Source organism: Arctopsyche grandis, chromosome 2 (genome assembly GCF_051622035.1).
Source record: "Arctopsyche grandis isolate Sample6627 chromosome 2, ASM5162203v2, whole genome shotgun sequence".
Lineage (NCBI taxonomy): Eukaryota > Metazoa > Arthropoda > Insecta > Trichoptera > Hydropsychidae > Arctopsyche > Arctopsyche grandis.
The window spans coordinates 377577-391048 of NC_135356.1; the positions used below are offsets into that span (position 1 = coordinate 377577).

The window sequence follows — 13472 nt, forward strand, 5'->3', positions numbered from 1 at the left end:
ATAAAATAAATTTTGATAACACCAAAACACGAAAAATTCGATTTTAGATTTATTTACTGTAGTTTAGTTATGTTAATGAGCTAATAATTAATGGATTCAGAGTTAGAAAACTAAATTGAAAAGAATCGAGACAAACTTGGTGAAACAAGTGAACTTGGTCAAAAAACGTCGAGCATTTCAATTTTAGAACAAAAATGTGTGTTGAACAGTGTCCCAGTCTATAGAAACTCATTTGTGTTTTGCATATTACTTATAAATAATGAAATAATACTTGTCGAATTAATAAAATTGACATACGATGTAAACATTATAGAAAGTAATATTCGCACTGGCAGGAAATCAAAATGCCAGCTATTGATCCGATGTCTGGTAATTTCAATACTATATATGGGCATATAGAATGTGTCCCATAAATAGAAATGTCTCGGGTTATCGCCCTTAGCCATCGTTCGTTTCCCAGCCAATGCCAATATTGATTTTGTTGTTTATTTATAATCTTTTACTTATACTGTAAAACGTGACCATTTGTAACATATGTTTAAAATATTAACCAATGTCTGAAATTTCTAAATCATCTTTGTCATGATCAATTATAAATCGTGATTTATTTCAACGCAGTAAGGTTTCGAAACATATTGAAGCTGTCACAAGCATACTTATGTCTGTAAATAATCATAGTGGGTACTATAACTTTGCATCACAATGAAACATTTCGTTATGATAACATTGATTTCTGTTTAAATATGGCGATTCGGTGATTACATCACATATTCCCATAAGTGATACGAGAATCGCCACTCATATACACCTCTCACTCGTGCTCATAGTGAGAGTGAGATGCGCTATATGCGCTTCTGCTTTTCACCAACAGGCGTTCTAGTGGCGCGCTGTCGGTCATTTGACGCATATCTAAGGCGTATATCCGTAACCTCCACGGAATTGTCATGCTACTACTCGCCACCGGTGTCGCGTCGATAGCTCACTCACACACACACACACACACTAACAGACATTTGTTTACGTTTTTACATTTGACATTTGACGTGTGTGCATTCATACCTACCGCGACATATATAATCCATTCATGACTCACTTTTCAGTCAGTCAGTCACTTTTCTTCGAAGCCGCTGATATAGCTGAACGCATATCTAACATCTACTGCCCCTCCTCTATCATGTCCAACTTTTATAAAGAATACAAACATAACCCCCCGTGGGTTCCACATCACATAAGCCGTCAGGCTTATCCATAAAGCATTTTGCCGGGATGGATTTCATTGTATGCTGGTCTAACAAATTCAACGTGGATCGTTTCCAAGTCGATAAACATTCCCGTGATTGAGTTCCACTGATTTCAATGCTATTTTCATAGTATAGTGGATGTGGTAGAGGCAGTTCAACAGCATGCTGCATTTTTATATGAAAGAGGTGGAAAAATGACTAGTATGATCAAGGTAATGAATATTACGACAATGAACATTTTATAAAGTTACATATGTACATAATAAATTTAAAATTCTTTTCTTACAGAAAATATACATTCAATGTATAGGGAGAATAGGAGGCGCCAAAATTAAATTTATAGAAAATCCCTTTACTGTAATAATCACAACTCCGCTAATGAAGAGAGACCAAACCATAATAACATTATATTTATTGACTCAACGTCATCCTGTGATTTGCAACAACACACTATAACTTTTGTTCTGACAGAAAGTATAGCCAGCGCTGTTCCATTAGCAGTTATCACTACTAAAGTCTAACAACTTTTGAGAATTTTTCAGCATTTGCTCTTTTGAAAGATTTCTGGGGAACATAAATCCAAAATATATAGTGACTGCCGATTCTCATGCCGAACGCTTAGCTCTCACTAATGTTGTTAAGGATTTGGAGATGGATCTATGATTGGAGTTTAAATAGTGGATAGACAGATATTATATAGATTATTTAAAAATATAATTATTTCCAACTCATCCCATCTCATGAAGCTGAAATAAACTTTATTATATTTAATAGTTCAGAGGTATGCAGAAAATACTTAGACTGGTTTAAACTTTTGTTTTCCATAAAAATATTGTTTATTTATAGTTCCAAACTGACCAAAATATCACGATTAGATTATAACCTTGTTTTCACATTGTTCTACCAGAACTTAAAATTGATACATAATTTTTTTTGTATATATGTATGTATCTTCATATTTTTTAAATTATGTATATATGTTTTTACCTTTTCTAAATAATTAATGTTTTACATATATTGTTTGTTTATAATGTTTTACCTTTATTACTTATTTATATTGTTAAAAGCAATTTTTCTTAAGATGTGTAATTCTCTGTTATTCTCATAATTACATATATGACTTAAATATTAATCAGCTAATCACTCACCATATAAAGTTTATCTCTTTTAATTCAAATAACTTAATAGTTCTAATCATTGTCTTTTACCTATTCTCTTGCGAAAAGTCCATTATCGATATTGTGTCTTAAAACTCATGAAAAGAATTCACCGAAGAACGGAGACATCTGATTTTTTTTTATTTGGTGATTCTTCAATGATTCAATGTTGAAATCACTTATTTCATGTGTCTTTTTTGTGTTTTACATTAATGAATATATATTTTTTGTTACGATTGTTTTAAATGTTATCAAAATTATATTTTAATGCTTTTATATGAATAAATGCTATTCTGTTGCTTGAGTGGCCCGTATTTAAACCCAATTACCTGACTCTTATTTCAATTTAAAACCGAAAAATCAAGGTGGACGAGAAATGGTCAAGCATCAAAAAAAAAAAAAAAAGCCAATGTTTGGGAATTCCGAGTCATATTATATTTACACGATCAATCATAAATTGGGATTTATTTCAGTGAATTAAGATTTCGAAACATACTTAAGTAATTATAACTCTATAAAATTGCATTATGATACAGTTATTTTCTTTCTTAAATATAACATGTATAAATATAGAATATAAATAGTAGATTGTAAGCAGAATATACTACGATGACAATTCATATGTGTGTAGCGGCTGGCGAGCTTTTCTGAAATAAAATTATTTTGTGGAGCGAATAGCTTGTTACAGGGACGAGGAAGAGATGATAAAAATTATAACCATTATTCTCAAATGCTTAGATTATATTTTCCAAATAGAAGTTTTGTGTAAACAAGATTTAGGTAGACAAGTTTTGAAATTTTGAAAGGAGTATCTATACAATCAGAATGATATTTGAAAGTTTAGATTTGAATAGGATGTGTGATTGTAGAGTGTTGAAAAAATAAAGGTTTTATTTGTTTATTTAAGATATAGCCAAGCTTAATAACTAATTATATTCAATCACACAAATAATAATGTATTAATATATACACATACATTCACATATGTACATAGATACATACACACTGTTTGAGGTGTTACCTTACAGCTACCATAAGTTTATCAATATTACAAGTATATATATATATATATATATATATATATATATATATATATATATATATATATATATATATATATATATATATATATATATATATATATATATATATATATATATATATATATATATATATATATATATATATATATATATATATATATATATATATCTTCATCTTCAATATTGAAAAATGTTTTCAGAATTCAAGTGTACTATTATTTGCTGATGATATGAAGATTTTCAAGAGAATAGACAACCGAAATGATGCTTTGGCTCTACAAGATGATTTGTTCAGGCTAGAGGCTTATTGCAGCATAAATAAGTTGGAAATTAATGTAGCAAAATGCTCCTGCATAACCTTCACCAGAAAACTATGTCCAGTTGACTTTCCTCATTCAATCAACGGACATAGACTCACAAGGGTATCGGAAATTAGGGATTTGGGAGTCTTTTTAAACTCTGATCTATCCTTTAGTAAACATATTGACAATGTTGTAGCTCGAGCGTCGAAGGCCCTCGGGTTCGTCATCCGGTCCTCCAAATGCTTTACTTCTATTAAATCATACAAAATACTATATTGTGCATACGTAAGAAGTATTGTTGAGTTTGCATCCCAAGTTTGGAACCCAGAGTACTCTGGTGCAAGAGACAGATTGGAGCGCATTCAGAAGAGATTCTTGAGGTACATCAGTAGCCGTTTTGGATTATCCTATACTTCCTATGAAGATGCTTGTAGGTGTCAGCATCTACTTCCACTTGTCAAAAGAAAGGAGATAGCTGACATCTCAACAATTTTGAACATCCTTAACGGCTCGATCGACTGTCCTCAATTATTGAGCAGACTATCATTGCGTGTGCCAAATAGAATGACTAGATGTAATGAGCTCCTTTACATACCTAATACTTTTTCTAATTATGGAAGAAGCTCATTCATCTGGCGTGCAAGCTCCACCGTCAACACACTAATTTTAACAATTTCTATGTTTGACTTATTTAATATTAATGCTATACAAGCTAGAGTGATTATTGCAAATTTGTTTTTCGATGATTAATTTTATTGAAAATTTACGATTGTGATTATGAATTTTTATTTTGATGTATTTATTTTGTCTTTTTGTTATATATTATATTATTTTTATTATTTCATAATTTTTATCATATTATTATTCTTATTATTTTGATATTTTTATTATACTGTTATTTCTATTTTTTTCTTTTTGTTTTCTCTAACTATCTTACTCTATTATCATTTTTGTTTCTTATTTTAAATGTTTGAGCTTTTCTTTTTTTTACCTATATGTGAAAATTATTAATGGTTTACTTAACATAATTATGTTTTTTTACTATCAATCTATGTAACTTTATAAACTGTAAATTTTCCAAATAAATAAATAAATATTTGTAATTTCATCTGGCAGGTTATTATAAGTAACAACACTTCCATACATACACGTTTTTCCTACTCTTATTTAATTTTAAATTCTGTGATTTATTGCTACCTCTAATGCTATATTTATGTAAATGTAACCGTCTGTGGTGACCGCCGGGGTTCTGGCAGTACCAATGCGATGCACGGTCAGTCATCGTTTTGCGGGAAGCATTCTCTTCGTCAGAATAAACAACACCGTCACTGTTGCACTCGCCTTCCCCCATACCTCTAATAAAATATCTATCGTAATACCTAGGTAACATTTTCTTATCTAACTTATAAATAAAAACCGACATATATATTTTCAGAGTATCATCAAATTTATAAAATACTTTAACACGGATCTTATACTAATATACCTATTTATGTGCATCTAAGATACTCTTCGTGGCTCTATTCTGTAATGTTTGTAGCCTATCTTAGCCTAGCCTAGAGAAAAGATCCACAACACATAAAATGTGGTCGGACAATTGCATTATATATGATAACTGCCTCCACCACATCCGAAATTTTCACATTTCAGAAATGTGAAAACGTAAACAAATGTCTGTTAGTGTGTGTGTGTGAGCTATCGACGCGTCACCGGTGGCGAGTACTAGTAATTACGTAAATTCGGATGGGAAACATAGATATGCATACGGGAGGAAAAGCCTGTTCCTCTTGTTCCTGTTGTATCCTGCTCGGGCAAATTAAGTGAGTGTGTACCGTTTACCATGCACCCTTTTTTTATCTTTCAATTATCGATCTTTGCGTTTTCGGGCGTTTCACATTCGGGCCCGTGAGGTAGACCCGTTTACGATATACGTAAAAACGAAGTGTCGAAAAAAATGAATTAAAATTACATTGTTCAATTATATCGGGTATAACAGATAACTTTATTTTAATTTGTGTATCAATTCCTTTCCTAAGTCACCCGTTGAAATCAATGAGTACAATGCGGCCAGCCGACAAATTAAATTATACAAAGTTTAGAATTTTTATCGATTTATTACGTTTGTAGACATTCAATTTTATATATAATATATAGATTAAAATAAAAAGAAAATAAATCTAATATAAAATAAAAAAAATGAAACATAATTGTATCATCGACCAGAAACGATTGACGAAAACGTAATACAAAAATATATCAGCGGACTGAAGCAGTTCGCGCAGTCGTGAAGCATATATGCATCAGCGGCCACCATTGTGTTAATATAAAGTTTAAAGCATTTGGATATATGTACTTTAAACAAAGCTCTTAGTCTTTTAAATTCAATATATAAGTGTGTAGAGTTATAAATTTTGAATAATTTGTGCACACTTTTTTTTATGTATTAGGTTTTTCAATTCAGGACTAAACCATTTTGGAAAAAAATGCAACTTATTTTTATATTGAGGAACATGGTTGTATATACAAGAAATTAATAAATCATTCAACATAATGATTTTTGATTCAAGGTTAATATTATCGTTTAAGAACGACCAATTAGTGACATTTAATTGATTCATGATTTCGTTATACTCAGCTCTGTGAAAATCAAAAATATTTTGTTGTATTAAAGGTAGATTAGTATATTTATTTACAGTAATATTAATATCTAGGGGTGGATGATGGCCATCTACTGAAGAATTGAATTTTGAATATTTTTTAAGAATTGAATTTTGAATATTATGCTTCTGACATTTTGGTAGTAGATTATTAGTTTTTTTGTACTGTTTTTTTTTTATTATTTTAGGCACACCAATTAAATATTTATGATAAGGTCACTTTCACCATTTCACATTTTCTAGTATTCATTTCACTCCACAGATTGTTGATGTATAGTCTTTGCACACAAGTTAGGTCGTTTTTTATTTTTATTCCAAGTTTGGGTCCTTTTCGGAGTAATTTTGTTGCCGTTTGCTGTTCATTCAGTTTTACTTTTAAAGGTCTTGGCTTCGTTCCTTTTTTTTGCCCAATTCTACATATAAGCGGTGAATTTATGGTCGGATAGCTCGGCTTTTGACAGTAAATTAGCGATTTCTTTATTGTCGTCTTTATTGTTACCTGTATCATTTATGTCAAATAAAATAACATTGCTTTGTCTATGTTTTCTTTCATACAATTCGCTAACAAGTGTCTCCTTAGACATATACTTTTTAGTCGCTGACAGCTCACCTTCAACATTGCAATATTGGAGAACATTTCACCTACTGTATGCAAGAGATCAGAGGTGAAAGGCATCAATTTGGCCATTTGGTCCTTGTTGAATATATTGGTAGGGTCCATGAGGATTTGGACCATACTCTCTAAAATTTTAGAGACGCTTTGAACGTATTGGCCATTTTATAATAATAACAATGAAGGAGTAGCAAAAACACACTTTGGCGACACGACTGAACGCGACGACGATAGCAATAATAATATTATCTATAAATAAGAAGTTTGAATTCACAGTAACGAGTATGATACATATATAATACATAGTATATAACAAAACGTATATAAGCGTAAATATGTTTAATAAAAATAAACATTGTATCAAAGGTACATAAATTGCAGTCTTACTCTCTACAGACTAATTTTGTATGTAGCATATTAAACAATACTTGAGATTTTTGTATCATTTTGTACATGTAATTTAATTACCATGTACATTCAATCTAATATTTTGTACTTTTATATAACATATTTTAAAAGCATATAAACTAAGCAACTACCCTCTTAAATCACAGCCATATATTTAATTTGATTTATTTTAATATTATATTATGTAGAATGTTAGCCCTCATTCGATCAGTTCACAAAAACAAAAAAAATGGCAATCACATAAACAAACTGACCATGTTAATTATCACATTTATCACTATCTAGTAGTAGTAGTAACTATCTCTATCAGTCTTAATTTAATACAAAAATATCTATTCTGTATAGAATATTAACATATGTATGTACATAATAAGAAGTGTTTTTAAATGCAGCGTGTCAATAGTCATATGGTCAGCCGGTATGGTGAATTTTCAACTTGTCTGCCTGGTGTTTTAAGGTCTACATACATTGATCGTTGTTGCCTCTCCCCGTTCAATATCCGATATTCTCGAATCGATTATCTGTAATGATTAGTCAAGCTCAAAATTCAAATAAAAAAATCTAGAGACGTTTTAAAGTAAGCATAAATATTATATCAACTGACATGATTCCAGTCCACTTTCGTTTGGGCAGGATATTTCTTAAACACGTTAACTAGCATTAAGCATGCTGAGCATATATCAGGCTTAGGTTCGTAGAAAAGACGATAAAAGAGCCTCACATCGTCATCAAATATTGTCATTATTATTATAGAATAGTGGTGGGCATTCTCGAATTTGCTACTGTAAGTAAAAATTCTTTAATAATAATTCAGAAGATTTCCGAGAACGCGGTTTTTATTATTTTTGTATATTTCAACCACGTTCTGGGGGTCTACTGTACGTGTACACACATATATGTACATACAGTGCTGTAACTATTATTTAATTAAATAATTATATAACAACAAAATAAGCAAAAGATTTTGTACATATATATATACAATGGTGCTATTTTGTGTGTACATGCAATGTGTATGTATATAAAATGAAAATATGAATTATAAAGCAATATATATATACAGTCACGAAAATGGAAAGTGGAACAAGGAGATTATGCGTAAAATTTCAGCTTTAAATGTTTAAAACCAACACACAAAGTCGTTAAAATAGTAGATGATATCGTAGTGCACTATTTAAAGAAGAGAAATGTTAAAATTATATAACAGAAAGGGGGCGAGACAAGTTTTATGGCTGATTGGCTTTAACGACGGTGTGTCGATGTCGCGCAAGAATGATATTTGGGATTAAAATAACAGTTTACATGTACATTTTTCATTTTATTTCGATCATATAAACTATTTACAAATTAATAAAAAAGTAATTAATATTTGGCTGTGGCTCCTTTTGCTTTTATCACAGCTTTTATTCTATTAGGCATGGAATCTATCAAAACTCTCAATTTCATCGTTTATCTTTACAGCAGCGATTTAAAACTGCTGTAGAGATAAGAAGAGACCTTTCCAGTGAATTTTCGATCAAAATATGTGCCCAAATTATAAAAAATCGACTTCGAGAAGCAGGACTTTACGCTCGGAGACCTGCGAAAAAACCACTTTTAACGATAAAAATGATGCTGACTCGATTAGAATGGGCAAAAAGGCATGAAAATTGGATGTCATCGGATTGGTGACGAGTCATGTTTTCGGATGAATCCAAATTTAACCTGTTCAGCTCTGATGGATATCAATATGTTCGACGCAAAGTTGGACGAAGATACAAACAAAATTGCACCCAGAAAATAGTGAAGCATCCTCCAAGTCAAATGGTCTGGGGATGCTTTTCTTATTCTGGAATTGGTCGCATGAAGTTTGTCCAAGGATTTGTCAACGGAATAATGTATAAAAAAATTTTGGAAGAAAGTTTCATTCCATCGATGGAAAACCACCTTTCACATTTTGATGATGTTATTTTTCAAGATGACTCCGCGCTTTGTCATAGAGCTAAAACGGTAATTATCATTATTTTTTAATGCTGTTGAATGTCATTAATAAGATTTCGAGCAAAAAACTGAAGTATTTTCATGAATTTTCTGCAGGTACGGGATTATTTGCAGAAATTGGGAGTTTCCACACTAACATGGTCAGGAAATAGTCCCGATTTGAACCCGATAGAAAGCCTCTGGATGGCCATTCAGTGCCGAATTAATAAATATAACATCACGTCTGTACACTCATTAAAGGAAATAATAGAAAAAGTGTGGTACGATGAATTCTCGATTGAAATTCTGAGAGTTTTGATAGATTCCATGCCTAGTAGAATAAAAGCTGTGATAAAAGCAAAAGGAGCCGCAACCAAATATTAATTTCTTTTTTATTAATTTGTTAATAGTTTATATGATCGAAATAAAATGAAAAATGTACATGTAAACTGTTATTTTAATCCCAAATATCATTCTTGCGCGACATCGACACACCGTCGTTAAAGCCAATCAGCCATAAAACTTTTCTCGCCCCCTTTCTGCAATATATTTTTAACACTTCTCTTTTTTGAATAGTGCACTATGATATTATCTACTATTTTAATGACTTTGTGTGTTGGTTTTAAACATTTAAAGCTGAAATTTTACGCATAATCTCCTTGTTCCACTTTCCATTTTCGTGACTGTATATACATATCCATATAGCATAGGTGTACATAATAGATTACATACATATAATGTTATTACAATCAATGTTGTCGAGTCGAGGCTTGAAAAATCTCACTCTGAATGTTAAACGTCGTAATATTAAGAATCATCCAACAATGAATTGTAATCGAAATGAAATACGGAAACGTTTCGTTCGACTTCACAACATTGATAATAATAATATTATAGTTAAAAATACATAAAAAACAAGCATTCCATGTGTAGACGTTTCGTCAATATGCGTGTTGTACAATTTCAAGTCAGTGAGAAGTCTGTCGGAACAAATGAATGAATGAATTCAGGACTCCTTGAAATTGTATGTTGCACGTGAACCCGTCCATTGGCTACGTCCACACTACCGATATCTACGCCCAATATTTGCGAATTTTTCCATAACCAGTTCCTAAATAGCTACCACAGATTATGAAGAATTATCAGAAAGCATATGCAAAATACAAAATTTATATATATATACCTAAGATGCCATGGAAACCTCACGGAACAACACAAGTAATTATTATACGATCATTTCGACTGTACATATAATTACTTGTGATTTCTCGATTGTATAAACACAACAAAGTATTTTATACAATCAATCATATTTGAAGTTCATGTCGATATCTTGAATAAAAGAAAGTCAAATTTTGAAAAATTTTATATAATATTAAAAATATTTTCGAAAAAGGCGTAGCTCTGTGGAGGCTGCTAGTATTAAAAATTGATATAGTCTGAAAAGTCATTCTGCAGCTCCGAGAGTACAATATAATAATTCATAGATTGGTAAAAGACGGAACCTCTAGGCTTGGAAGCGAGGCTCGGCCGACCCGCTTCTTCCTGTGATTGGCTACTCTTTGCGATGCCAAAAGTATTGCCGTGCCCTGAATTAATTCGACTTTTACCTGATGAAATAATCCAACATATACGTCCGAAATTATATGCGAACCAGGCACTATATGTAAGAGTATTTCATCAGGTAAAAGTCGAGTTGATTCCGGGCATGGCAATACTTATGTACTGGCAAAAAGCAACCAATGACAGGAAGGAGTGGGTCGAGAATTCCGAATTTTACCCATACATTAGACTTGATGAGATGAAACACGTTTCAAACATATTCACACATTTGAAGATGATTATAGCACATTTGTAAAATAATATTAAATACCATATATGTATGTATGTATACCTGCTCACTGTTCGTCTACAAACGACACAACCGTCTAAAGATGTGTCAATAAAGTTTTGATTAAACATGTTGCGGTCATCATCGCTTGTCATCTCGTGTTCTGTCGGCATTTCGAAATCTGAGGTCCCACTTTCTGAAACCCTTTCGACATCCGTCGAAGATTCATCATCGTCAGTTGACATTTCGTATTCCGTTGGCCTTTCGGAATCCGTGGTCCCTCTTTCCGGAGTCATTTCGATATCCGATGAAGGTTCGGAGTAGTAATGACTAGACATGATACGAAATACGATGTAACGAAATCTGAAAAAAAAGTAACAACTGTGGTGACTTTACTTGTAAATCAGAAAAGACATAGGTATATTAAATCACGAGGGAAATTTACGTAAAAATCGTTTGGATATGAATGCATGTGATATGCCATACATTGATATATATATGTAATGCTGTCAGTTAATTCCGAGCATTCCTGTACGCATGTAGATTTTCAATCCCACCAAATGATTGACTCGAAGAAAACCTCGCTGAATTTCCCATCGCATTTTCTTTGACGCAATCGGCGACAAAAATGACTTAAATTTGAGAAAGAGATGCTAAGCTTGCACAAAAATTGTCGAAATGAACAATCGATTCGATTCTAATTTAAAAATGACCACCGATGACGTACCGATAGCGAGTGAAGCTCAAGTCAATTGAATTTTTAATCGGTACACACAACTAGACTGCCCTTCGTTACTGTCACAAGAATACCTCTCTCGGAAGTATGATCGAGGGTAGAAGGCGCAGGAGTAAGTGAAGTTTAGATTGCACATAATACACCATTACTCTAACCGAGACGTCAACCTCATAGCCTCAATGTGATGAAATTTTGAGATTGAAAGATGCTAAAGCGATCGAAAGGAATTATGTGCGAATAACAGGATTCATTCGGAAGTATACGAATACGGGTACGTAGACAGTCTTTCCATCTCGCGTGCCTGGAGAAAAAGTCAAAGATCAACTGTGACGTGCTCTCCAAACGAATGGATCCGAATGCTGACTGAATCTGACAGCAGGAACTGCAAAGCCGTATGATGTTTTCCTCGTTTGATAGCGGAAGGCCGAGACCGAACCGCAACAGAAGGCCTGGAGCTCGAGCTTCTGCGTGAAGTACAACTAGAAACATGCAACGGAATGCGGCACAACGAGAAACGTCAAAGTGCCAATCGATTGCACATGCCATTGAAATACGTGAAAAGATTGGTCGCAGCGCAAATTACGTATGCATTGGGGTTTAAAATGTATTTCAATTTAAGATTACTCGATATTGTAGTGAAGATGCGGCGAGAAGAGCAGCACACGCACCGGCTGTCGGAGAGCAACTGTCAAAACACTTGTTTCGGTGTTGCCAGCACTAAATAGCCGACCGATCAAGCTAGCTAGTGCTGCCAGGACACTTCTCGATAGGGTAATTGGATTATTAGTCACATTGCGGTGGTAACAAAGCCAATTTTTGCCATTAAATCGTCAGTCATTATATATTTTAGATTTATGTTCCCCAAAAATATTTCAAAAGAGTGAATGCTGAACTGAACACACTATAACTTTTGTTCCGACAAAAAGTGTAGCCGGCGCTGATCCATTAGCAGTTATCATTACTAAAGCTCAAACAACTTTTGAGAATTTATGATAACTGCTAATGGATCAGCGCCGGCTACACTTTTTGTCGGAACAAAAGTTATAGTGGGTTGTTGGAAATCACAGGATGACGTTGAGTCACTAAATATAATGTCATTTGCTGCTTTTATTGTTTAGGTTCTTTTCATTAGCGAAGTCATGATTATAACAAAGGTATTTTTTATAAATTAAATTTTGCCGCCCCCTATTTACCCTATACATTGAGTAGTCTTATACGTTTTCTGTAAGGAAAGAGTTTTAAATTTATTATGTACCCAGCTTTATAAAATGTTAATTGTCATAAATAATATTCATTACCTTATGGGGGATGAACGAATGAGATGACTGGCATGTTGAATGCACGTGTTTTATTTATGACAGCTGAAGGCAGAGTGAGTAGCGGCTCTCCGAACATGGCTGAGTTGGTACCCACTCGCAGGAAGGCAACCAAACTCGACCATGTCGTATAGCGAGCCGCCACAACCTTGATCATATTAGAGCCAGTTGCATCACCCAAATTTGTTTGCATTCACAATGAATACCAA

The 13472-nt window shown here is 32.8% G+C and overlaps 2 long non-coding RNA genes across 2 annotated transcripts; one reads left to right on the forward strand and one right to left on the reverse strand.

Moving 5' to 3' along the window:
• The first annotated feature begins 1243 nt into the window (after positions 1-1243).
• Positions 1244-2787, forward strand: LOC143922920 (uncharacterized). Its single transcript, XR_013261668.1, has 3 exons — positions 1244-1453; positions 1530-1673; positions 1758-2787. It is a non-coding gene; the product is annotated as an uncharacterized LOC143922920 (long non-coding RNA).
• Positions 2788-6502: 3715 nt separating this feature from the next.
• Positions 6503-11568, reverse strand: LOC143922759 (uncharacterized). The gene is made up of 4 exons (XR_013261644.1): positions 11275-11568; positions 10564-10712; positions 8026-8203; positions 6503-7942 (listed from the first exon to the last, which is right to left on the reverse strand). It is a non-coding gene; the product is annotated as an uncharacterized LOC143922759 (long non-coding RNA).
• Between the last annotated feature and the right edge of the window lie 1904 nt (positions 11569-13472).